This window comes from Somniosus microcephalus, chromosome 10, assembly GCF_052327205.1.
Source record: "Somniosus microcephalus isolate GS21.2 chromosome 10, FLI_Smic_1.0, whole genome shotgun sequence".
Lineage (NCBI taxonomy): Eukaryota > Metazoa > Chordata > Chondrichthyes > Squaliformes > Somniosidae > Somniosus > Somniosus microcephalus.
Window position 1 is genome coordinate 227196728 of NC_140996.1, and position 25663 is coordinate 227222390.

At 48.0% G+C, this 25663-nt stretch overlaps 1 long non-coding RNA gene across 1 annotated transcript in view; it reads left to right on the top strand.

Moving 5' to 3' along the window:
* The window catches only part of LOC147112129 (uncharacterized), a 46650-nt gene extending 24952 nt beyond the window's left edge, over positions 1-21698 (top strand). Inside the window, exons 2-3 of the long non-coding RNA XR_015079824.1 lie at positions 572-645; positions 20417-21698. This is a non-coding gene — a long non-coding RNA (uncharacterized LOC147112129). The remainder of the gene's footprint in view (positions 1-571; positions 646-20416) is intronic.
* The last annotated feature ends 3965 nt before the right edge of the window (positions 21699-25663 follow it).

Here is a 25663-nt window from a genome sequence, read left to right on the forward strand (position 1 = left end):
TCACAATGCCAGGTACAACTTTAGTCAGCTACGACTGATATTAATGTCAGTTGATGGTACCATGGTCACATCTGCCCTCTCCGGTAGATGTAAAAGATCCCATGACACTATTTGAAGAGGAGCAGGGCGTTCTCTCCGGTGTCATTTGCCCCTCAACCAAAACAGATTCGTGTGGTATTTATCTCACTGCTGTTTCACAGATCACAGAAACCCCACAGTGCAGATAGAGGCCATTTCGGCCCATCGAGCCTGCACCAACACATATCCCACCCGATCCCCGTAACCCCATGTATTTAATCCCCCTAACACTAAGGGTCAATTTATCACAGCCAATCAACCTAACCCGCACATCTTTGGACTGTGGGAGGAAACCGGAGCACCCGGAGGAAACCCACGCAAACACGGGGAGAATGTGCAAACTCCACACAGACAGTCACCCGAGGCCGGATTCGAACCCGGGTTTGTGGGACATTGTAGTGTATAAATTGACTGCCGCATTTCCTGACATTTGGGATGTCCTGAGGACATGACAGGTACTATATAAAAATGCAATTTCTTCCTTTTCTTTCAGCAGGTCCTAGTCTCCGTGTACTGACTGCAGATAATCCTCGATCAACAGCACTGACTGCGGGGCTGCAGTGTAAGGTGAATTCTCTGTTGTGCAATGCAAGTCTAGCTGACCACTTACTCCACGGGGGCAATTTTGCCAGCCCTAGGGAGACGGGACTGCCGGGAAAAATGGCAGAATTTGGGGGCGGGTGCCCAACCCGCCCCCAAGCCATCATGCCAGGAGGCGGGTAGCCGTCCCGCGCCGGGTCCCATCTCCTTGGAAGCGGGAAGGGATTAAAGCCTATTAACTGCCTGTTAACAGGCAGAAAATAGGATTATCACCTTTTTGCCCTCACAAGTGCGGGCTTCCCGAAGGCTCCGAAACCCGCCAGGTCAGCGAGGCGAGTACTGGGTCTGTGGGGGTCGGGGTGCAAAAGTGATGGGTGCAAGAGTGGAGAGGTGAGTATTAAAAGTGTACTTACCTTTGTTTCTTCCTGCAGACTTCAGTCGGTGTGTATGCGGAGAGTCTCGGAACTCCATGTTGGAGATGAGAGACATGGCTGTTGCATTCTCAGATGCAACAACCATCTCATTTCTGTAAAAGAAAGAAGTTTGATGAGGTCTTGAATTCAAGACCTCATCAAACTACAGAGAATGTCACTGACAGCTTCACAGAGCTGTCAAACGATGACAATTCATCAGTCAAGGATTTTTGACAGATGAAACGTCATACGTTGACATTCTCTGCAACCGGCTTTCCCTTAATTGGCCTGCTAAGCCCGATGGGCGGGCTTAACAAGGTCAATCAAGGGAAAATAGCGTGGGTTGGCCAGAAGTTGATGGAGGCGGGACTGAAACTCAACAAGTGGGAGTCCCGCCTCCAAAAGCTCCCCATTGAGAAATCACCCCCCATTCTATCAAATCACCCCTCAACCTCCTTTGCTCTAATGAAAACAAATCCAGTTTCTCCAACCTGTCCTTGTAGCCAAGATCCCCCATCCCCGGAACCATTCTGGTAAATCTCCTCTGCACCCTCTCAAGGGCCTTCACATCCTTCCTAAAGTGTGGTGACCAGAACTGGCCTAACCAGTTGTGGCCTAACCAGCGCTTTATAAAGGTTCAGCATAACTTCTCTACTTGTGTACCCAATACCTCTATTTATGAAGCCCAAGGTCCCATATGCTTTGCTAACCACTCTCAGTATGTCCTGCCACCTTCAGGGACCTATGCACATTAACTCCCAAGTCCCTCTGTCCCTGCATACACTTTAAAACTGTGCCATTAAGTGTATATTGCCTCTCCCTGTTCCTTCTGCCAAAATGCATTACCTCACACTTCTTTATCTTTTTTTTATTCGTTCATGGGATGTGGGCGTTGCTGGCAAGGCCAGCATTTATTGCCCATCCCCAGTTGCCCTTGAGAAGGTGGTGGTGAGCCGCCGCCTTGAACCGCTGCAGTCCGTGTGGTGAAGGTACTCCCACAGTGCTGTTAGGGAGGGAGTTCAAGGATTTTGACCCAGCGACGATGAAGGATCGGCGATATATTTCCAAGGCAGGATGGTGTGTGACTTGGAGTGGAACTTGGAGATGGTGATGTTCCCATGCACCTGCTGCCCTTGTCCTTCTAGGTGGTAGAGGTCGCGGGTTTGGGAGGTGCCTCCGAAGAGGTCTTGGCGAGTTGCTGCAGTGCATCTTGTAGATGGTACACACTGCAGCCACGGTACGCTGGTGGTGGAGGGAGTGAATGTTTAAGGTGGTGGATGGGTTCCCAATCAAGCGGGCTGCTTTGTCCTGGATGGTGTCGAGCTTCTTGAGTGTTGGAGCTGTGGAGAGTATTCCATCACACTCCTTACTTGTGCCTTGTAGATGGTGGAAAGGCTTTGGGGAGTCAGGAGGTGAGACAGTCACCGCAGAATACCCAGCCTCTGACCTACTCTTGCTGCCACAGTATTTATGTGACTGGCCCAGTTAAGTTTCTGGTCAATGGTGACCCCCCAGGATGTTGATGGTGGGGGATTCAGCGATGGTAATGCCGTTGAATGTCAAGGGGCGGTGGTTAATCTTTTGAGTTTGATTCGTTTATTTACTATTTCTCCTCTTTTTATTATGAATGAGGTTATATAATTTCTAATCTCATCTTCCGATGTCATGTCCACCTGATCTGTCTACCTGGTAAATACTGAAGCAAAGTAATTATTTAATATTTCTGCCATTTCGCTATTACTGCCTGTTGTTATCCTGTCCATCTCTAGTGGCCCTATTCCCATCCTAACTTCTTTTTTTATTTATGCGCCTATAGAATATTTTACTATTTTGTTTTATGTTCCTTGATAATTTAATTTAATAGTTTCTCTTTGCCTTCCTAATTGTTTTTTGACTTCTCTCCTAATCCCTTTGTATTCTCCCTTGTCATGCACTCCCCTGCTGTCCATGTACTTAGTGTATGTCCCTTTCCTTACCCTCAATTTTTCATTCTGTCGCCATTCGTCCATGGTGTCTCATTAGTGTTTAGTTTGTTCATGTTTTATATAGCGCCTTGAACGTATTAAAATGTCACAGGAGCGTTATCAGACAAAATTTGACACTGCGCCATCTGGGGGCTGGGGCCACCAAATGGATGGTAATACCTGGTTTGCTTTTCCATCTGCACTGTAAGATTGAGGGCTCAAGCTACACTGAGAGGACCCACATTCCCCTTTATTACTGATCTCCTAGTGTACTGTATGAATGAAGCCAATGGCGCCCAGAATCACTTGCAAGTGACTCAAGCAGCATGCATGTGATATGCGTGCTGCCTGGTCATTTTAATGATGCAGGCGTGCAGCCAGCGCAACCCACCCTAGCTTTTGGGGGGGAGGGGGGATATCGGGTGTCTATGACGCTTAAAGGCAGCCTGCACCTGTTAAAGGGAGGTGTATTCTGGCTCCAGACACCAGGGAAACACTAATCCAAAAGCAAAATACCGCGGATGCCGGAAATCTGTAATAAAAACAGAAAATGCTGGAAATACTCAGCAGGTCAGGCAGCCTCTGAGAGAATCAGCATCGACCTGAAACGTTGACTCCGTTGCTCTCTCCACAGATGCTGCCTGATCTGCTGAGTATTTCCAGCATTTTCTGTTTTTATACCAGGGAAACACTTCCTATTGAAGAAATTATAGAATTGTAGGAGTTTCCAACTCCTAACGAAAGTACTGAGAATTAAACTAGCAGTTAACCAAACGTGGTTTAATGCACTGGTAAAAGTTACAAACAAAAACGCAGGAGAAACTCCAAACAGGCCTGTACAATACTGGGTTCCATGAGGACTGAAAAGGAAAGCCCCTCCCCTCTGACGTCATGACATCATCAAGTTTCCCGCTGTTGGGAACGTCATGTGACCTGCGTGATGACGTCATCGCGCTGGATCGACTTTTTACCGAACCCGCACTATTTATACAGAGCAAACATTTAAAGGTAACAAACCCCTGTTAAAGGCAATTATATATATTACTGCAAGAGTCTCTTGGTGGCTTTGCCACATACGCCCCCCCAGAATTGTCTTTAATACGAAAAGTCAATTGCCGAGGAGGCCGGACAAGCCTGTTGGAACGACTCCTAAATTCCCGGAGAGGAAAACGCTGAGCAGGCGGTGAGCTGGCGGGCGGCGCGGCTCGGTCAGGGGTGACAACAGCCGGTGGTCGGCCCCGGCGTGGTGGTTGAGCGGGCTCGACTGGCTGTTCTAGGTCCAGGTGCGCGGGCTTGAGGCGATCGACGGAGATGTGGTCCGGCCGGCCCCCGAGGTCGATCAAAAAACTCTTAGCCCCCATCTGTAAAACCTGGAAGGGACCCGTATACGGAGGCCTGAGCGGGCTGCGGTGGGTGTCGTGACGAACAAACACGAATTTGGCCTTCATCAACTCCACTGGAATGTGGGAGGCGGGAAAACTGTGCTGCGACGTCGGAACCGGCCTGAAACACTGGGCCGCTTCTCGGTGGGCTTCCCGCTGACTGGCCGCAGACCACGGCTGTGTAGGGGATGGCAGGAATTCGCCTGGAACCCGGAGCGGCTGGCCGTAAACCATCTCCGCGGCACCTTCGGCGCCGTGCGCAACCCCAGCATAACCCACGGCAGTTTATCGACCCATGCCACGTCGAGTAGGCTGGCTCTGAGCGACGCCTTCAACGAACGGTGAAAACGCTCACAGCCCATTCGCCTGCGGGTGGTAGGCCATGGTGCGATGGAGTGTGGTGTCTAAGGCCGCGGCCACCGCGCTCCAAAGCTCAGATGAGAATTGCGGATCGCGGTCGGACGAAACATCCGTCGGGACTCCAAAGCGTGCTACCCATGACGAGATAAAGGCTCGAGCGACATCCCCAGAGGTGGTAGACGTCAGGGGAACCACCTCGGGCCATCTCGTGGTGCGGTCGACCATCGTCAGAAGGTGCGTGAAACCCTGCGACGGCGGGAGTGGCCCCACAAGGTCGACGTGGACGTGGTCGAACCGGCGTTCTGGCACCTCGAAGGTGGCCAAGGGGGCCCGGACGTGTCGTTGCACTTTGGCTCGTTGACAAACCACACAAGTGTTCGCCCAGTCGCGGACGTCTTTGCGCATCCCCCTCCATACGAATTTAGATGCCATCAACTTCTGCGACGCCCTCACACCAGGATGCGAAAGCCCATGTATGACGTCGAAAACCGTCCGGCGCCAGACGGACGGAACAATTGGACGGGGGTCCCCCAAGGAGACGTCGCAGAGTAAAGCGGTGCCAGCCGAATGGAATGGCACATCCCTCGGCTGAAGGCTGGTGGAGTCGGAACGAAAGGCTTGAGTCTCCGGGTCAGCAGCTTGGTCGGCTGCCATGTGCGCATAATCGATTCCTAATTGAACGGCCTGGACGGTGGCGCGGGACAGGCAATCCGCTAACACGTTGTCCTTCCCAGCCACGTGCCGGATGTTGGTGGTGAATTCGGAAATATAGGTAAGCTGTCGTTGCTGACGAGCCGACCACGGTTCGGCAGTCTTGGCCATCGCGAACGTGAGCGGTTTGTGGTCAACAAATGCAGTAAAATGGCGGCCCTCGAGCAGAAAACAAAAATGGCGAATGGCCAAAAACAACGCCAACAGCTCCTGGTCGAATGTACTGTACTGGTGTTCGTGTCATCGCAGCTGTCGGCCAGAAAACGCCAGTGGTTGCCACGTGCCGTCGACCCATTGTTCTTGGACGGCTCCAATGGCGTAGTCCGACGCGTCAGTTGTGAGGGCGATGGTGGCTCCTGGCAGGGGGTGTGCCAACATCGTCGCGTTCGCGAGGGCGGTCTTCATGTCCCCGAAAGCGCGGTCCATCTCCAGCGTCCAAACCATGGGCTCCTTACCCGGCTTCCCTCTGAGGGCCTCGTAGAGCGGCTGCATGAGTTGTGCGGCCCTGGGTACAAAACGATGGTAAAAATTTACCATACCCAGGAACTCCTGGAGCGCCTTCACGGACTGCGGCCATGGGAAAGCCGCGATCACCTCCACCTTGGCCCGAAGCGGCCTGGCCCCCTCTGAACTGATGCGGTGGCCTAGGAAGTCGAGCTGCTGCAGGCCGAACTGGCATTTGGCCGGGTTGACAATGAGGCCGTGCTGTTGAAGGCGGCGAAAGAGGATGCGCAGATGCTGGAGATGTTCCTCCTTTGTGGCGCTGGCGATCATTATGTCATCCAGATAGACGAACAAAATTTTTAGATCCCGCAGCACTGAATCCATCAGGCGCTGGAACGCCTGCGCCGCGTTTTTAAGTCCAAACGGCATGCGGAGGAACTCAAACAGGCCAAAAGGAGTGATGACCACTGTCTTTTGGACGTCCTGGGGATGCACTGGCACCTGATGGTACCCACGGACGAGGTCGACCTTGGAGAAAACCGAAGTCCCTGCCAGATGCGCGGAGAAATCTTGGATGTGCGGTATGGGATACCGGTCGGGAGTCGTGACATCGTTGAGGCGACGGTAGTCACCGCAGGGCCGCCATCCACCCCCGGGCTTGGGGACGATGTGGAGAGGTGAAGACCAGGGACTATTCGACCAGCGAATAATCCCCAACCTCTCCATCGCGGCGAACTCTGCCTTAGCAGCCGCGAGCTTACCGGGCTCGAGCCGCTGTGCCTTGGCATAGACAGGAGAGCCGGTCTTCGTATATGGTGCTCCACCCCATGTTTGGCAGTCGAAGCCAAAAAGGTGGGCTTGGTCAGCTCGGGAAAGTCTCCGAGGAGGCGGGAGAAGTCGTCGGGAGGCGGCCGAGCACAGGAGACTGAGTGCGGCGCGACCCTGCTGCGCACACATGGAATACAGTCGAACGTGGCAGCGTGAACGAGCCGACGATTTTTTTAACCCACCAGCAGGCCGTTGGCGCATAAAAAGTCGGCGCCTAGGAGTGCCTGTGAGATGCTGGCGGTGATGAAATCCCATATAAAACGTTGGCCACCGAAACAGACCTGGACCCAGCGGGTCCCGAAAGTACGAATCGCGCCCCTGTTGGCAGCTTGGAGGGGAGAACCCTGCCTGCCGGACCGAAGGTCGAGGACCAATGCGGCGAGGATGCTGCATTGCGCCCCTGTGTCGCACAAAAAACGACGGCCCGAGATGGAGTCGGTTAAATAAAGTAATTTCCCGGAATCGCCGACCGCCATCGTGGCTGCGAGGCACGCCACGGATCCGGTGCTCTTGACGCGCAGGGTTCTGCTCGGTGCTTTGGGCGCGAAACTGCAAGGCAGACGGCAGTATCTGGCCTTCACGCCAAACCGAGCGTGGTAATAGCAGAAACCGGTTGGAGGAGGCGTTGAGGCAGGGCCCTTTGGGGCGGGACGTCCCGCGATGGCACAGTATTGTTGTCGGACCGCGTATATTTTATCCACCTCCTCGGCGAGCGCCATACTATCCCCGGCGTCCGATCTGGCGAGGGCCGCCTGCACCTGTTCAGGCAGTTGAGTAACGAACAGTTCGCGGAACAGGAAACATTGCGGCTCCGACCCCAGGAGAGTGAGCATCTGGCTCATCAACTCCGAAGGTTTGGAGTCACCCAACCCGGGCAGCGTGAGTAGGCGGCGTGCGCGCTCTACCTTCGTAAAGCCGAATACCTGCATGAGCCGAGCCTTAATGGCGACGTACTTGTCGGTAGCCGGGGGGTTTTCCTGTAGGCTGATGATCCTCGACGCCGTCGAGCTGTCGAGTGCGGAGACCATGTAAAGATAACGGGTCTGATCCTGCACAACGTTGCGGAGCTCGAACTGCGCCTCCACTTGTACGAACCAGGAGGCAGCCTGTTGTTCCCAAAATTGGGGGAGCTTCAAAGCCACTGCGTTGGCTTCCATCATGGCCTGCGTTCCGTTTCCGCCGCGAAAAACGTCCGCGAGGATTCGGGGTCACCAATGTAGGAGTTCCCAACTCCTAACGAAAGTACTGAGAATGAAACTAGCAGTTAACCAAACGTGGTTTAATGCACTGGTAAAAGTTACAAACAATAACGCAGGAGAAACTCCAAACAGGTCTGTACAATACTGGGTTCCACAAGGACTGAAAAGGAAAGCCCCTCCCCTCTGACGTCATGACGTCATCACGTTTCCCGCCGTTGGAAACGTCACGTGACCTGCGTGATGACGTCGTCGCGCTGGATCGACTTTTTACCGAACCCGCGCTATTTATACAGAGCAAACATTTAAAGGTAACAAGCTCCTGTTAAAGGCAATTATATATATTACTGCAAGAGTCTCTTGGTAGCTTTGCCACAGAATCATAGATAGAATGATAGAATCATACAGCACAGGAGACGGCCTTTCAGACCGTGGTGCCTGTGCCAGCTCTTTGAATGAGCTATCCAATTAGTCCCACTCCCCTGCTCTTTCCCCATAGCTCTGCAACTTTTTCTCCGTTCAAGTATTTATCCAATTCCTTCGTGAAAGATATTATTGAATCTGCTTCCACCACTTTTTCAGGCAGTGTGTTCCAGATCATAACAACTCGTTACGTTAGAAAAGAATTCTCATATCGCTGCCGAGGAAGTAGTGAGAGGGCACCAAGGTACTCCGATGCTACCTTGGAGATCCAGGTGGAGGCAATGGACAGGAGGATGGACATCCTGTTTGCATTGGGCAGAAAGCCCTTCAAGCATCAACCAGTGTGTTAAATGCCCATAGGAGAATGGCAATTGTAATCTCGATCCTATAACGCAAGATTAACTTTTTGTTGTTTTGATGGGTCAGAGAGAAAACTTGTGGGACCTTTTGTCAGGAGATGCAATAGATGGGTTTGTGATTCTCTCAGGCTTAATGGGCTAAAGGGCCTCCTCTTGTTTCACGCTTTCTTTTGGTCTTACCTTCAGTGCGGTAAATTGGTACGGGTGATAGCCCTTGAAACTCTCATGAATCTGAGACATCATATGGGCAGTCCTCTCCCAGAAGTGAAGCAGTGTATCCTAGTGGAAGGAAAAAAAAAACATGTCACTTCTAGGTGTACAAGAAGACCAAATTAAATTAAGGAGGAAAGATGACATGATGGCAGTGCATGGAGTGGCAGGGCACAGAATTGAGCCTGACTGGGCAAGTTTCTATTCTCAGACATGCCATTGGGGAACGCACTGAGCAAAGATGATATGCTTCTGAATGGAGAGTAATGGGGAGGGCAGATGAAAGTGGGGGGAGAAATGAGAGAGAATTACCTCAGCCCATTCTCAAGTACCTCAGAGTAGGATTATCAACAGTGGCGTTGACAAGCAGACTGATTGCCCACCTCCTCAAGCAGAAAATGGCGCATCACCCAGGGAAGGAGGGAGGGGGAGGAAATACTTTTAAATATTGGAACAAAAATTAATACAATTGAGAACAAAATATCTTTGAACAATTTTTGATAGAGCTCACTCGTTAAGTTGTGCCTCAATAATTTGTAGATAGTTCATGGAGTGGGGGAAAGGGAAAGGCTGACTTCATTTTTAAGAGTGCTGGGCTGTATGCAAGGACATATAGGATATGGGGCATGGTAGTATAGTGGTTACATTACGGGACTGGTAATCCAGAGGACTGGACTAATAATCTAGAGGACGTAAGTTCAAATCCCACCATTCCAGTTTGAGAATCCGAATTCAATTTAAAAAAAGACAAAACCTAGAAATAAAAAGCTTGCATCAGTAAAAGTCCTTTAGGGAAAGAAACCTGCCGACCTTACCCAGTCTGGCCTATATAGAGTCATAGAAACTTACAGCACAGAAGGAGGCCAGTCGGCCCGTCGTGCCTGTGCTGGCCCTTTGAAAGAGCCGACGTGCTTAGTCCCACACCCCTGTTTTTTGTCCGTAATCCTGTCAGTTCCTCATCCTCAAGTACCCGTCTAACTCCTTTTAAAATTATTTATGGAATCAGCTTCCACCACCTTTTCAGGTCGAGCGTTCCGGATCCCGACAACTCAAAAAAATTCTCCTCATCTCCCCTCTAGATCTTTTGTCAATGATTTTGAATGTGACCACTGGTTATTGACCCACTCGCCAGAGGGAATAGTTTTTCTCCATCTCCTCTATCAAAACCTCTCATCATCTTGAAAACCTCTATTAGGTCACCTCTTAATCTTCTCTGTTCAGTGGAGAAAGTCCTAACTTTTCCAAACTCTCATAACTGAAGTCCCGCATCCCAGGTATCATCCTGGTAAACCTCCTCTGTATCCTTTCTAAGGCCTTTACATCTTTCCTGAAGTGTGGTGTCCAGAGTTGTCCACAATACTCCAGCAGAGGCCTAACCAGTGATTTATAAAGTTCGCGCATGATCTCTTTGCTTTTATATTCTATTCCTCTATTTATAAACCCATATGCTTTATTAACTACCTTATCAACTTGCCCTGCCACCTTTAAGGATTTGTGTACATGGACACAAGGTCGCTCTGCTCATCTACACTTTTCAAAATCGTGCCGTTTATAGTATACTGTCTTTCCAAAGTGCATCATTTCACACTTCTCTGCACTGAACTCCATCTGTCTCGGACATCCTAAAGTCTACAACTATCCTCATCACTATCTACTATGTTGCCAAGTTTCGTATCATCTGCAAACTTTATAATGCTGCTCCCTACATCCGAGTCAAGGTTGTTTATAAAAATTAAGAGTAATGGACCCAAAGCTGGCCCTTGGGGAACACCACTGCAAACCACCGCCTAGTCTGAAAAACATCCTCCACCACCACCCTCTGCCTCCCATCACTGAGCCAATTCCGTATCCAGACCGCCACTTTCCCCTTAATTTCATGGGCTTCCATCTTCTTAACAAGCCTCCTGTGTGGCACTTCTGAAAGTCCAAATGTACAACATCTACTGCACTACCTGGATCAACCTTCTCTGTTACCTCATCAAATAATTTAATCAAGTTAGTCAGACATGATTTACCTTTAACAAATCCATGCTGGCTCCTCTTGATTAACCCATGCCTTTCCAAATGAAAGTTTATTTTGTCCCTGATAATGATTTCCAATAACTTCCCCACCACTGATGTTAGGCTGACTGGCCTGCAGTTTCCTGGTTTATCCCTTTCCCCTTTCTTGAATAGTGGTATAACATTCGCAGCCCTCCAGTCCTCCAGCACTACTCCTGTATCCAATGAGGATTGTGACCGATGCCTCTGCTATTTCTACCTTTGCTTCTTTCACCAACCTAGGATGCATTCCATCTGGACCAGGTGACTTAGCAACTTTCAGTAATGCTAATCTTTTTAGTGTGTCTTCTCTATCGATTACTATCCTGTCCATAACTTCTCCCTCCTCTTTTAGTGTAACTTTCACATCATCCGCTTCCTTTGTGAAGACAGATGCAAAATACTCATTTAAATACTTTTGCCATGTCCTCTACCTCTACATGAAGATTTCCCTTTGGGTCCTTAATAGACCCAATTTCTTCCCTAGCTAACCTCTTACACTTTATGGGCTAGAAATTCGGTTGGTAGTGTTGTGTATGTACCTTTAAGAGAGAACTACTTTTACAGCTCCTGTATACTGTAGTACCGGCAGTGACCACACCTGTATATAAGCTTTGCGCATGCCTCTGTACCCCCAGTCTTGAGACTACCCTCCTCCAGTAAACACCTGTTGATTGTTAAGTTACAGCCTCCGTGTAGTTATTGGGAAACATCATACCTTAAAGATCACGGATCTTACAGTGGCGACGAGGTCGATTCGAATCCACCTGCAGCTCTGCTTCGACGGCAAGGATTCAAGGATTCAATCCCTTCAAGGATTCGCTCCGGGAGGGCGGTGGAAGCAAGTTGAGGCCAGAAGCACGGGCGTCAACCACGAGCAACCGCCCAGTCGTCCGGCAGAGAGTGAACATCGCAGGGGAGGCTGTTGAGAGCCGGGCTTGGTTCCCCAGCCACGATGATCCAGCAACAGACTGGCAACAGGTACAGCGCACACCCTTCCCGGACAGCGGTGGCTGGAGCTGACCGATGGAAGAGAGAAAGCCGAGCAGCGTCGACGGGGTAAGAGAGCGGGTGAAGCGCACAGGACGCAGCCGGGGGTTGAAAACCGAGCGGCGTCAGAAAAAAAAAAAAAAAAAAAACTGAGAGAGAGAGGGTAAAACAGCAGCCGGGTTCAGGACCGAGCGGCGGAAACAGGAAAGGCGCACAGGAAAACGCGCAGAGCACAGCCAGGGCTCAAGGGCTGAACAGTGTCCGCGGGGAGAAGAAGGGAGAGCGCGGGAGACGCCATTGAGCCACGGAGAAGAAGGGAGAGCGCGGGAGACGCCATTTTTTTTTAGAAGCCGCAGCGGAGAAGAAGGGCGAGCGCGGGAAGAAGGGAGAGCGTGGGAGACGCCATCTTTGGACAGTTAAATCACACCCAGGGATGCCGAAGAGTGGCAGTACCTCTACGTTCGACAATGAAGTCGAAGATTGGGCGACATATGTGGAACGCATTGAGGTGTACTGCCAGGCGAATGAAGTGCCAGATGCTAGGAAAGCACTGGTTTTGTTAAATTCCATGGATGCAAAAACTTATGGCTTACTGCAAAATCTAATAACCCCAGAGAAGCCCGTGGATAAGAATTTCGAAAGCATAGTAGAAATTCTACAGGACCACTTAAACCCCACACCGCTGCTGATAGCAGAAAGATTTAAATTCCACAAAAGGAACCAGCAGAAATACGAAAGTAATGCTGAGTACTTAACGGAACTGCGCAAGCTATCGAAACACTGCCAGTTTGGAATGGGACTAGCAGATACGTTAAGGGACAAGTTTGTGTGTGGGCTTCAAAGCAAAGGAACCCAGAAACGGCTTCTATCAGAAAAGGATCTTACGCTGGACAAGGCTTTCAGCATGGCAGTATCACACGAAGCAGCCGCAAGGGGCGCTGCAGAGATACAACGGAGACCGCAAGAATATGGCACCAATGAAATGTCATATGGAGCAGGGAAGTGTTATCGCTGCGGCAGAACAACACACGACCAGAAGGATTGTTGGTTCAAGGACCAAGTGTGCAGACAGTGTGGAAAAGCAGGACACATAGCAAGAGTCTGCAGGTCAGGGAAGAAAACCAACAGCAAGAAATCTCCACAGGAGACGGACAAAAAGGTACATAAGGTGATGGACAGTAGTTCAGACAAACAGGAAAGTGATACAGACTCTGGAAGCAAGGAGCTGGGTTGTCTGAAACTACATAAGGTAAACAAAATGGAGGATCACCAGACTATCTGGGTCACACTCAAGATAGACGGAGTCCAAGTGAAAATGGAATTGGACACAGGATCAGCCCTAACAGTCATAAACCAAAGGGACTACAAGCGGCTATTTTCACATATACCCTTGAAAGCTACGGAGATTGTCTTGAAGACGTACACGGGGCAAAAAGTCTACCCCAAAGGAAAAATAAGGGTGAAAGTGATATACAAAGGCCAGGAAATACTTAAAATGGACCTATACGTATTGCCAGATGGAGGACCACCACTACTAGGACGTGAATGGATCCGGAAGATACAATTAGACTGCCATTCCATACAGGCACTGCAGGTTGAGGCCAAAAAGGATGACGACGTCACACCTGGACGACTGTCAAAAATGCTAACTGACGCACAAGAAGTGTTCCAGGAGGGACTCGGAACACTAAAAGGCATAACAGCAATGATTAAAATAGAGGAAAATGCAAGCCCAAAGTTTCTTAAGGCCAGACCAGTGCCTTATGCGATCCGACCAGCCGTCGAAGCAGAGCTGGAAGGGTTGGGACGTTCAGGAGTACTGTCCAAAGCAGACTGGAGCAAGTGGGCTACACCCATCGTTCCTGTAATGAAGAGGTCGTTGAGTAATACACCTGGGGAACCAAAGAAGGTCCGCATCCGTGGGGATTTCAAGGCGACAGTGAACCCAGTCCTTCACATGGTACAATATCCGCTTCCACGGATTGAGGATATTTTCGCCTCGCTATCTGGAGGTAAACGCTTCACCAAAATTGATCTAGCCCAGGCGTACTTGCAAATGGAGGTAGAAGAAGCCTTGAAACAATACCTCACGATCAACACTCATAAAGGTCTCTACCAATACAACCCGCTGGTGTTCGGGGTAGCATCGGCTCCGGCTATTTGGCAAAGGGCGATGGATCAAGTCCTGCAAGGGATTCCAGGGACCCAGTGTTATTTGGACGACATCCTGGTCACGGGCGAAAATGACAGTGATCATCTTGCCAACCTGGAGAAGGTGCTCACTAGATTAAAGGAGTATGGGCTACGAGCTAATCGCCACAAGTGCGAGATTTTCCAGAAGCAGATCTCGTATTGTGGCCACGTTATTGATGAAGAGGGGTTACATAAGTCCCCTGAAAAGATTGAGGCAGTAGTCAAGGCTCCAGCACCGGAAAATGTGTCACAACTAAGGTCGTTCCTCGGGCTGGTGAACTACTACCATAAGTTCTTACCAAATTTGTCTACAGTATTACACCCACTGAACACCCTGCTGCAAACGGGGGTACCATGGAAGTGGAATGACGAATGTAAACGAGCTTTCCAGAAGTGCAAAGAATTGATCACATCAAAAGAGGTGTTGGCCCATTTCAACCCAGCACTACCAATTCGTTTGGCATGTGATGCATCACCCTATGGTATTGGAGCGGTGCTGTCGCACAAATTCCCGGATGGGTTGGAGAGGCCAGTAGCCTTTGCGTCTCGGTCACTAACCTCAGCCGAGCGCAACTACGCCCAGATTGACAGGGAGGCCCTCAGCCTGGTGTGGGGAGTGGGAAAATTCAACCACTATCTGCATGGGCAGAAGTTCACCTTGCTGACTGACCACCAACCACTTGTCTCCATCTTTAATCCAAAGAAGGGCGTTTCGGTGATGACTGCACAACAGTTACAAAGATGGTCCCTTTTTCTAGGGGCGCACCAATATGAAATAGAATATAAAGGCACGAAACAGCATGGAAACGCTGATGGGCTATCACGCCTGCCACTGCCTACTGTGGAGGAAGCACCAGCAGTGGACCCTATCGAGATATTTTATTCGTCAATAATTGAACGATTGCCAGTAACTAACGCGGATATAGAGAAGGAGACCCGCAATGATCCGACACTGTCTCGGGTATATGATTTGACGGTGAGGGGATGGCCAACACATGGCGACTCACTGTTGCCAGCATTCTCATCCAGAAGAGAACAGCTGTCAGTATGCCAGGGGACAGTGATGTGTGGATCCCGAGTGGTGATTCCACCCAAGTTAAGGGAGAGAGTGCTAAATGAGCTTCACGAAGGTCATCTGGGAGGGGTGAAAATGAAAAGCCTTGCTAGGGCTTATGTGTGGTGGCCAGGGATCGATCAACAAATCGTGGACCTAACCAAGAGCTGCTCAGGATGCCAGAAGGTCCAAAATGCACCACCACATGCCCCTCTACACCCATGGGAGTGGCCCTCCTCTCCATGGCAACAGGTGCATATTGATTTTGCTGGTCCATTCATGGACTCAATGTTCTTAATAGCAGTGGATGCTCACTCAAAATGGCCTGAGGTGATAAAAATGTCCTCAACCACTACAGAGAAAACGATTGCAGTCCTATGGACCATATTTGCCAGGAACAGCTTGCCAGAACAGATTTGCTCTGATAATGGACCACAGTTTGTGTCCGAAGAGTTTCGAAAATTTATGAGAAGGAATGGGGTAAGGCATTACACATCCGCCCCGTATCATCCAGCCACAAATGGATTGGCTGAGAGGTTCGTACAAACCTTTAAAAAGGCGATAAAGGCCATGTGCGATGATGAAATTCCATTACAGCATAAGGTGGACAATTTCCTGTTAGCCTACAGAAATGCGACACATGCAGTTACCAACTAGACCCCGGCCATGATGTTCTTTAACCGAAGGTTGAGATCTCATCTGGATTTGCTCAGGCCAAATGTGCGAAGGAATGTTGAGGATAAACAATTCCAGCACATCAATGAGAAGCCGACAAGGAGCTTCAATGTAGGCCAACCAGTCTTGACCTGTGACTACTGAACTGAGAAATGGCAACCCGGAACGATATGCACACGGCAGGGGCCCTTAATGTACACAGTGGATGTCGGGGAGAACATTGTGAGACGCCACGTCGACCAGATCTTAGCGTCACAGGAACGAGTCAACCCCATGTCTCGCGTACCTGGGGATGAACCCGACATACCGGTGGCATATACCTCAGAAACAGTAGCAGTGGAAACGGATGAACTAACCGACGAAAGGGAGCCAGAATCGCCTCCGCACCAAGAACAAGAACCTCAGGAAAGACGCTACCCAGAAAGGGTCAGGAAGCCGCCCCAAGGACTGAATCTATAAATGGACTATTTCTGTTTAATGTGCATGTTAAAGTGTTAATTGTTATTTGAATATTATGGGTACTGCTAATCTAAAAGGGGAGGAATTGTTGTGTATGTACCTTTAAGAGAGAACTACTTTTACAGCTCCTGTATACTGTAGTACCGGCAGTGACCACACCTGTATATAAGCTTTGCGCATGCCTCTGTACCCCCAGTCTTGAGACTACCCTCCTCCACTAAACACCTGTTGATTGTTAAGTTACAGCCTCCGTGTAGTTATTGGGAAACATCATACCTTAAAGATCGCGGATCTTACAGGTGCCTTCCCAGATGCTTCTCCTCCACTTTGTGCGGTCTTGGGCCAGGGATTCCCAGGTGTCGGTGGGGATGTTACACTTTTTCAAAGGGGCTTTGAGGGTGTCCTTGAAGCATTTCCTGTACCCACCTGGGGCTCCGAGTAGAGTGCTTGTTTTGGGAGCCTCGTATCTGGCATGCAGACAATGTGACCCGTCCATCGGAGCTGATTGAGCGTGATCAAAGCTTCGATGCTGTGGATGTTGGCCTGAGCAAGAACACTGATGTTGGTGCGCCTATCCTGCCAATGGATTTGCAGGATCTTGCGGAGGCAGCGTTGGTTCTACCTCTCCAGTGCTTTGAGGTGCCTGCTGTACATGGTCCATGTCTCTGAGGCATTCAGCAAGGCGGGTATCACTGCTGCTCTGTAGACCATGAGCTTAGTGCCGGGTTTGAGGTCCTGGTCTTCAAACACTCTCTTCCTCAGGCGACCGAAGGCTGCACTGGCACACTGAAGGTGGTGTTGGACTTCGTCATCGACGTCTGCCCTTGTTGACAGTAGGCTCCCGAGGTATGGAAAGTGGTCCATGTTGTCCAAGGCCTTGTCATGGATTTTGATAATCAGGGGGCAGTACAGTGTGGCGGGGGCAGGTTGGTAGAGGACCTTTGTCTTACGGATGTTTAGTGTAAGGCCCATGCTCTCGTACGCTACGGTGAAGGTGTGGATGATGGTTTGGAGTTCGACCTCCGAGTGAGCGCAGACGCAAGCGTCGTCTGCATACTGTAATTTGATGACAGAGGATGGGACGACCTTGGATCTGGACTGGAGGCGATGGAGGTTGAACAGTTTCCCGTTTGTTTTGTAAATTAGCTCCACTCCAGCGGAGTCTAGCTCCACTGTAAGAGGTGCCATTAAACCGAGGCCCCGTCTGCTCTCTCAGGTGAACATAGGTATGAGAGCGGAATTAATTAGAGTGGACTGGGAAAATAGATTAAAGGGTAAGACGGTACATGACCAGTGGTGTACATTTAAGGAGTTATTTTACAACTTCCAAAAAAAATATATTCCACTGAGGAAAAAAGGGTGTAAAAGAAAAGATAGCCATCCGTGGCTAAGTAAAGTAATTAAGGATAGTATCCGACTAAAAACAAGGGCATATAAGGTAGCCAAATCTAGTGGGAGGATGGAAGATTGGGAAGTCTTTAAAAGACAGCAAAAAATAACAAAAAGATTGATTAAGAAAGGGAAGATAGATTATGAAAGTAAATTAGCAAAAAATATAAAAACAGATAGTAAAAGTTTCTATAGTTATATAAAAAGAAAAAGGGTGGCTAAAGTAAATGTTGGTCCCTTAGAGGATGAGACCGGGAAATTAATGGTGGGAAACATGGAGATGGCAAAAACACTGAACAATTATTTTGTATCACTCTTTACAGTAGAGGACACTAAGAATATCCCAACACTGGACAAACAGGGGGCTCTAGGGGGGGAGGAACTAAATACGATTAAAATCACTAAGGAAGTGGTACTTGGTAAAATAATGGGACTCAAGGCGGATAAATCCCCTGGACCTGATGGCTTGCATCCCAGGGTCTTGAGGGAAGTAGCGGTAGGGATTGTGGATGCATTGGTAATAATTTTCCAAAACTCACTGGACTCAGCAAAGGTCCCAGCAGATTGGAAAACTGCTAATGTAACACCCTTATTTAAAAAGGGTAGTAGGCAGAAGGCTGGAAACTATAGACCTGTTAGCCTAACATCTGTGGTTGGTAAAATGTTAGAGTCCATTATTAAGGAGACAGTAACGGGACATTTGGATAAACATAATTTAATAGGGCAAACTCAGCATGGTTTCATGAAGGGGAAGTCATGTTTAACAAATTTGCTTGAGTTTTTTGAGGAAGTAACATACAGGGTGGATAAAGGGGAACCAGTGGACGTAGTGTATTTAGACTTCCAAAAGGCATTTGACAAGGTGCCACACAAAAGATTATTGCTCAAGATAAAAAATCACGGGATTGGGGGTAATATTCTGGCGTGGGTGGAGGATTGGCTCTCTAACAGAAAGCAGAGAGTTGGGATAAATGGTTCGTTCTCAGATTGGCAACCAGTAACTAGTGGTGTTCCGCAGGGGTCAGTGCTGGGTCCCCAACTCTTTACAATCTATATTAACGATTTGGAGGAGGGGACCGAGTGTAACATATCAAAGTTTGCAGATGATACAAAGATGGGAGGGAAAGTAGTGAGTGAGGAGGACATAAAAAACCTGCAAAGGGACATAGACAGGCTAAGTAAGTGGGCAGAGATTTGGCAGATGGAATACAATACTGGAAAGTGTGAGGTTATGCACTTTGGCAGGAAAAATCATAGAGCAAGTTATTATCTTAATGGCAAGAAACTGGAAAGTACTGTAGTACAAAGGGATCTGGGGGTCCTGGTGCACGAAACTCAAAAAGTTAGTATGCAGGTGCAGCAAGTGATTAAGAAGGCCAATGGAATGTTGGCTTTTATTGCTAGGGGCTTGGAATATAAAAACAGGGAGGTATTGCTGCAGTTGTACAAGGTATTGGTGAGGCCGCACCTGGAATACTGCATACAGTTTTGGTGTCCATACTTAAGAAAAGACATACTTGCTCTCGAGTCAGTACAAAGAAGGTTCACTCGGTTAATCCCGGGGATGAGGGGGTGGTCATATGAGGAGAGGTTGAGTAGATTGGGACTCTACTCATTGGAGTTCAGAAGAATGAGAGGCGATCTTATTGAAACATATAAGATTGTGAAGGGGCTTGATCGGGTGGATGCGGTGAGGATGTTCCCAATGATGGGTGAAACTAGAACTAGGGGGCATAATCTTAAAATAAGGGGCTGCTCATTCAAAACTGAGATGAGGAGAAACTTCTTCACTCAGAGGGTGGTAGGTTTGTGGAATTTGCTGCCCCAGAAAGCTGTGGAAGCTACATCATTAAATAAATTTAAAACAGAAATAGATAGTTTCCTAGAAGTAAAGGGAATAAAGGGTTACGGGGAGCGGGCAGGAAATTGGACATGAGTCTGGGTTCGGAATGGTCATGGCCCTGTGGGTAGTGGAGTGGGCCCAGGGGCCGTGTAGCCTTGTTCTGCTCCTACTGTGTTCTAATTCTGTTAGATTTCAGGAGATGGTTTTATTCCTGTTCCTGGCTGGGGTGGAGATCGCCTTTACAGAAGGTAAGTACTGTAGAAAATATAGGGACAGAGTGATCTCCTGGAAGAATTTCGATCGCCTAGATGGGTCGGAGAGGAATTTCCCAGATTTTTTTCTCCCAAATTGGCCATTGGGTCTTTATCTGGTTTTTCGCCTCTCCCGGGAGATCACATGGGTTCGGGTGGATGCAGAGTGATAGAAGATTTGAGGTTAGGATCAGATCAGCCATGATCTTATTGAATGGTGGAGCAGGCTCGAGGGGCCGATTGGCCTACTCCTGCTCCTATTTCTTATGTTCTTATGTTCTTATAAAAGATCCCATGGCACTATTTCAAAGAAGAGCAGGGGAGATCTTCCCGTGACCTGGCCAATATTTATCCCTCAATCAACATCACTAAAATACAGATTATTTGGTCATTATCACATTGCTGTTTGTGGGAGCTTGCTGTGTGCAAATTGGCTGCCGCGTTTCCCACATTACAACAGTGACTCCACTTCAAATGTATTTATTTGGCTGTGAAGCACTTTGGGACGGCCTGGGGTCATTAAATGTGCAGAATAAATGTCGGTTCTTCCTTTCTTTTCTTTGATGAATGAGTTAATGGGGAATGTCTGCCACCTAATCTTTATCTGCTTTTAGTTTCAGGAGCAATTTATGAAAACAGCCAAGTCCGCAAACAGCTGTCTCCAACTAGTCCAGCGGGGTCCAATATTATACGCAACGTGCGAAAGAACGACAGAAGAGGAAGATAATGTCTGGTTAATCAGAAGGCATCTACAACCTCAGATTGGCACAGCAACATATCTGACGACAGTCTGGAAATCCGGGGGTTGAATGCTACTCGCTTATATTTGCTGTGTGTTAGTTAGCACATTCATGTGACATTCACCAGTCAGTTTGGAGATATTACGGGTTTAGCTTCACTCTGCTACAGTTATTGTAATCAAATTGTTTTCTAGTTTATTTTAAAACAGTAAGTGGGGAAACTTCCATGCATATTATCCATCATGCCTCGCAGCATAAGGACTGCATCCATTATACACAAAGTGCCGAATCAAACACCAGTTGTATAGCTGTAGCATGACATCAACCCCCTTGTACTCTAGTCCTCTAGATATATCGGCCAGCATTCCATTCGCCTTTCTGATTACTTTCTGTATGTGTCCCTGACATTTTAATGATCTATGTACATGGATACCCAAGTCTCTTTGGACCTCCACTGTTTCTAGTTTTTCACCATTTAGAAAGTACCCTGTTCTATCCTTTTCTGGTCCAAAGTGGATGACCTCACAATTGCCTACATTGAAATAAATTTGCCGCAGTTTTGCCCATTCACTTAATCTATTAATAACTTTGTAATTTTATGCTTCCATCTACACTGCTTACAATTCTGCTTATTTTTGTGTCAATGGCAAACTTTGATATTTGTCTCTCTATTCTGTTATCAAAGTCATTAATAAATAGAGTGAATAGTTGAGGCCCAACACAGATCCTTGTGGGACACCACTAGTCACATCCTGATAATTTGAGTACCTGCCCATTATCCCTACTCTCTGTCTCCTGCCGTTCAGCCAATTTCCTAACCAGGTCAATAATTTGCCTTCAATTCCATGAGCTTCAACTTTAGCTAACAGTCACTTATGAGGGACTTTATCAAATACCTTGTGCAAGTCTATATAAATAACATCCACAATGTCACTAAACGCACAAAACAGACATTTTGCACATCTGTACATTCACGTCTCAACATTGACTGCACTGTACACAGGTCTATTGAATTATCTGAAGTTTAAATTGTAATTTTCTTTTGATGTTAGTGGGTCTCAAGTCTACACAATGAAGCTGCTGCCTCAGAGTTGATTCATTTAGCAAAGTTATAGTTTTCTGTAGATGCAAATGAAGACATTAAAACTGAGAATGTGTCATAGTTTCTGAATCTGTAGCAACTGCAGTGATCAAGTCAAAGCCCCTGATCTGAATATTGTGCTTCAAGTGCAGTCGTTTTAATGGATGGGAAATCAACAAATATGAGAACATGAGAATTAGGAGCAGGAGTAGGCCATTCGGCCCCTCGAATTCCACAGGTTCACCACATCTCTGTCCTAAATGGTTTACCCCTTATCTTTAGACTGTGACCCCTGGTTCTGGACTCCCCCGCCATCGGGAACATCCTTCCTGCATCTAGTCTGTCTAGTCCTGTTAGAATTTTATAAGTTTCAATGAGATCCCTCCTCATTCTTCCAAACTCCAGCAAATATAAGCCCGATCGACCCAATCTCTCCTCATACGTCATTCCTGCCATCCCAGGTATCAGTCTGGTGAATCTTCGCTGCACTCCCTCCATGGCAAGAACATCCTTCCTCAGATAAGGCGACCAAAACTGCACACCATACTCAAGGTGTGGTTTCACCAAGGCCCTGTACAACTGCAGCAAGACATCCTTGCTCCTGTACTCGAATCCTCTCGCTATGAAGGCCAACATACCATTTGCCTTCTTAACCGCCTGCTGCACCTGCATGCTTACCTTCAGTGACTGGTGCACAAGGACACCCAGGTCTCGTTGCACTTCCCCTTCTCCCAATCTATTGCCATTCAGATAATAATCAGTCCCATTAATTTCTCTTTTTTTTACTAATACTAATTTCTTTCAGTTCCTCATTCTCACTCGACCCTTTGTTCTGCACTATTTCCAGGAGGTTTTTTGCATCTTCTTCCATGAAGACAGACACAAAGTATTTGTTTAATTTCTCAGCCATTTCCTTATTCCCCATTATAATTTCTCCTGTCTCAGCCTGTAAGGGACCAATGTTTACTTTTGCTAATCTTTTCCTTTTTACTTACCTATAGAAACTTTTACAGTCTATTTTTATATCTCTCGCTAGTTTACTTTCATATTCTATTTTCCCTTTCTTTATCAATTTCTTGGTCCTCCGGCTTACTACTCATTTTGGCAACATTATAAGCCTCTTTTCATCTAATACTATCTTTAATTTCTCTTGTTAGCCAGAGTTGGGCCATTTTTCCCATGGTGTTTTTATTCCTTAAGGGAATGTATATTCATTGTGAATTATGAATTATTTCTTTAAATGTTTGCCATTGCTTTTCTACTGTCATTCCTTTTAATCTAGTTTCCCAACCTACCTTAGCCAACTTGCCCCTCATAACTACAGTTTGCTCTGTCCAGGGTCAGGACCCTAGTTTAAGACTTAATTAAATCACTCTCAAACTCAACATAAAATTCTATCATATTATGATCACTGCTCCCAAGAGGCTCCTTTACTACAAGATTATTAATCTTGCACAGTACTAGATCTAAAATAGCCAATTCCCTCGTAGGTTCTAGAAAACTACCTTGAATGCATTCCAAGAACTCTTCCTCTGCACTATTTCTGCAAATTTGGTTTGCCTAGTCTATATGAAAGTTAAAGTCCCCCATGATTACTGTGAGGGGAAACACGTTCAAGGGCTTTGATGAGGAAATGGAGATGGGGTGATAGTTTGCAAGGACAGAGATGTCAATGATGGGTTTTTGAGGGGGGGGGGTGATGATGGCAGATTTGAGTGGGGGGGGGGACAGTACTGGAGGAGAGGGAACCTCTAACAATATCAGCTAACATGGGCCCAGGAAGGGAAATTTGCTGGTCAGCAGTTTGATGGGAATAGGGTCGAGGGAGCAGGAGATGGGTCTCATAGAGAAGATGAACTCAGTGAGGGTATGAAGGGAGATAAGAGAGAAACTACAGGAAGATGGGAGTTCAGAGCATTGGCAGGGGGGGAAACTTAAGGGAAGCTTGGCCCGGTTTGCTAAGGGAAGGAAAGGAAGCACGAGAGGCAGCTAAATAGATGGTCTCAATCTTAGTAATAAAGAAGTCCATGGGGGCCACACACTTGTTGTTTGATGTCAGCATGAAGGAGGCAGGGGAGATGGGTTTTAGAAGACGGTTTGTAGTGAAGAGAAGTTGGGGGTTATCTTTGCATTCCAGGATGATCATGGAATAGTGAACAGTTTTGGCAGAGGAGAGCGGGACCCGATAGGGCTTTACGTGGTCCAGCCAGATCTGGCGGTGAATGGTTAAACCAGTTGTCCACCATAAACATTCTAGTCTGCGTCCCTTGGAACAGGCGAGGGATCATTTGGTAAAGTGCCATGGTAAGCTTGTAGCTTGGATATACAGCAATGAGGGTAAAGCTGTTAGTTTGCACCTCTGACATCACAGAGGTTTCAACCCAGCAGTTCAGTGGCTACATCCTATACTTCCCTAGATTAGCAAACTCAAACAGGCCGGGGATGGAGCCTGGGCCTCTTCTGCTCTATGTGTGGGGATTAGCATCACATCAGGCTGTGCGTTTTCCTACTAAGCCATGTAATTGCTATTCATTTATGTATTCCTAATCCACATTCTTTGCGGCTGAACAAACGCCAATGATTCCATTCGTTAAAATCTATTACTTCCTGCTCCCATGTCTTTTTGTTTCATCCGTGGACCTATATTTTAAATGAGAACCGGATCACACAAGTTCTGTGACCTACTTAAAATGGCAGTGAGCAGTCCCTACTGATGGATGGGCCAGCTGGAAGGCTCTTGTAGTTAAGGTTCAGCACAGCGAGCCGGTCTGTGGTTTGAGGGTAAGTACAGGAATGGCTGCCAAGTTTCATGTTGCAACTTCTATGTATTTAGTTTTCTTTGTAACATCCAGGCTTGAGCTGATAAGTGGCCAGCGGTATCTGCGCCACACTAATGTCAGACAATGACCATCTCTAAATAGAAAGTCTAACCAACTGCCCTTGACATTCAACGGCATTACCATCGCTGAATCCCCCACCATCCACATCCTGGGGGTCACCATCGGCCAGAAACTCAACTGGACCAGCCACGTGAATACTGTAATAACAGCAGAAAACGCTGGAAAAACTCAGCAGGCCAGGCAACATCCGTGGAGAGAGAAACAGGGTCAATGTTTCAGGTCGAAACCCTTCTGCAGAACTGAGAAAAACAGGCAGGAAATGAAAAGATTAAAAGGCAGTTTGGGGGCTGGGAAATGGGGGAGGGGATGAAAGAAGAGACATTAAGAGATATTCAAGGTGAGACAAGATGGTAATAGGACAGGTAAAGAAACAAACAATGGCTCGAGATGAAGTGTGAAATGCGCTGGCAGAGTGAGAGACAGCTGCCGTGTGGGAGAGAGAAAAGGAAAAGGCACAAACCAAAGGTGTGGATAAAATATATTAAAATGTAATAGGGGCCGAGGTTATGATCTGAAATTGTTGAACTCGATATTGAGTCCGGAAGGCTGTAAAATGCCTAATCGGAAGATGAGGTGCTGTTCCTCGAGTTTACGTTGAGCTTCCGTGGAACAACGCAAGAGGCCGCAGACGGTGAGGTCTGAGTGGGAATGGAACGGTGAATTGAAATGACAGGCGACCGGGAGCTCGGGGTCACCCGATAAATACTGTGGCTACTGGAGCAGGTCAGAGGCTGGTTATTCAACAGAGCCGGGACCAATATTCTCGTGGGGAGGTTTGTTAGTGCTGTTGGGGAGGGTTTAAACTAGCTTGGCAGGGGGATGGGCACTAGCATATAGGAGTAGAAAAGAGGAATAAGGCGCATAAAGAGTGAGTGCGTTGGATAGTACTAGAGAAGAAAGTACAGGTAGACTATCCTTTATCCGAACTTCCGAAAACCTCTAAAAACCGAAAGTTTTTTCGTTCACGTAAGTCGTGCGCACGACATGACCAGAGTGGCGCACGACTTACGCTGAGCAGGGCAGAGGGTCACAGAGTTCCCTCCTGGGTAGGAGATTGCAGGCCGAGCCGGGCAGTGTGAAGGAGGTACCGGGAGAGTGAACCCGACAATACAGCGGCCCGTCCGATAGCTGCAGCGGCCC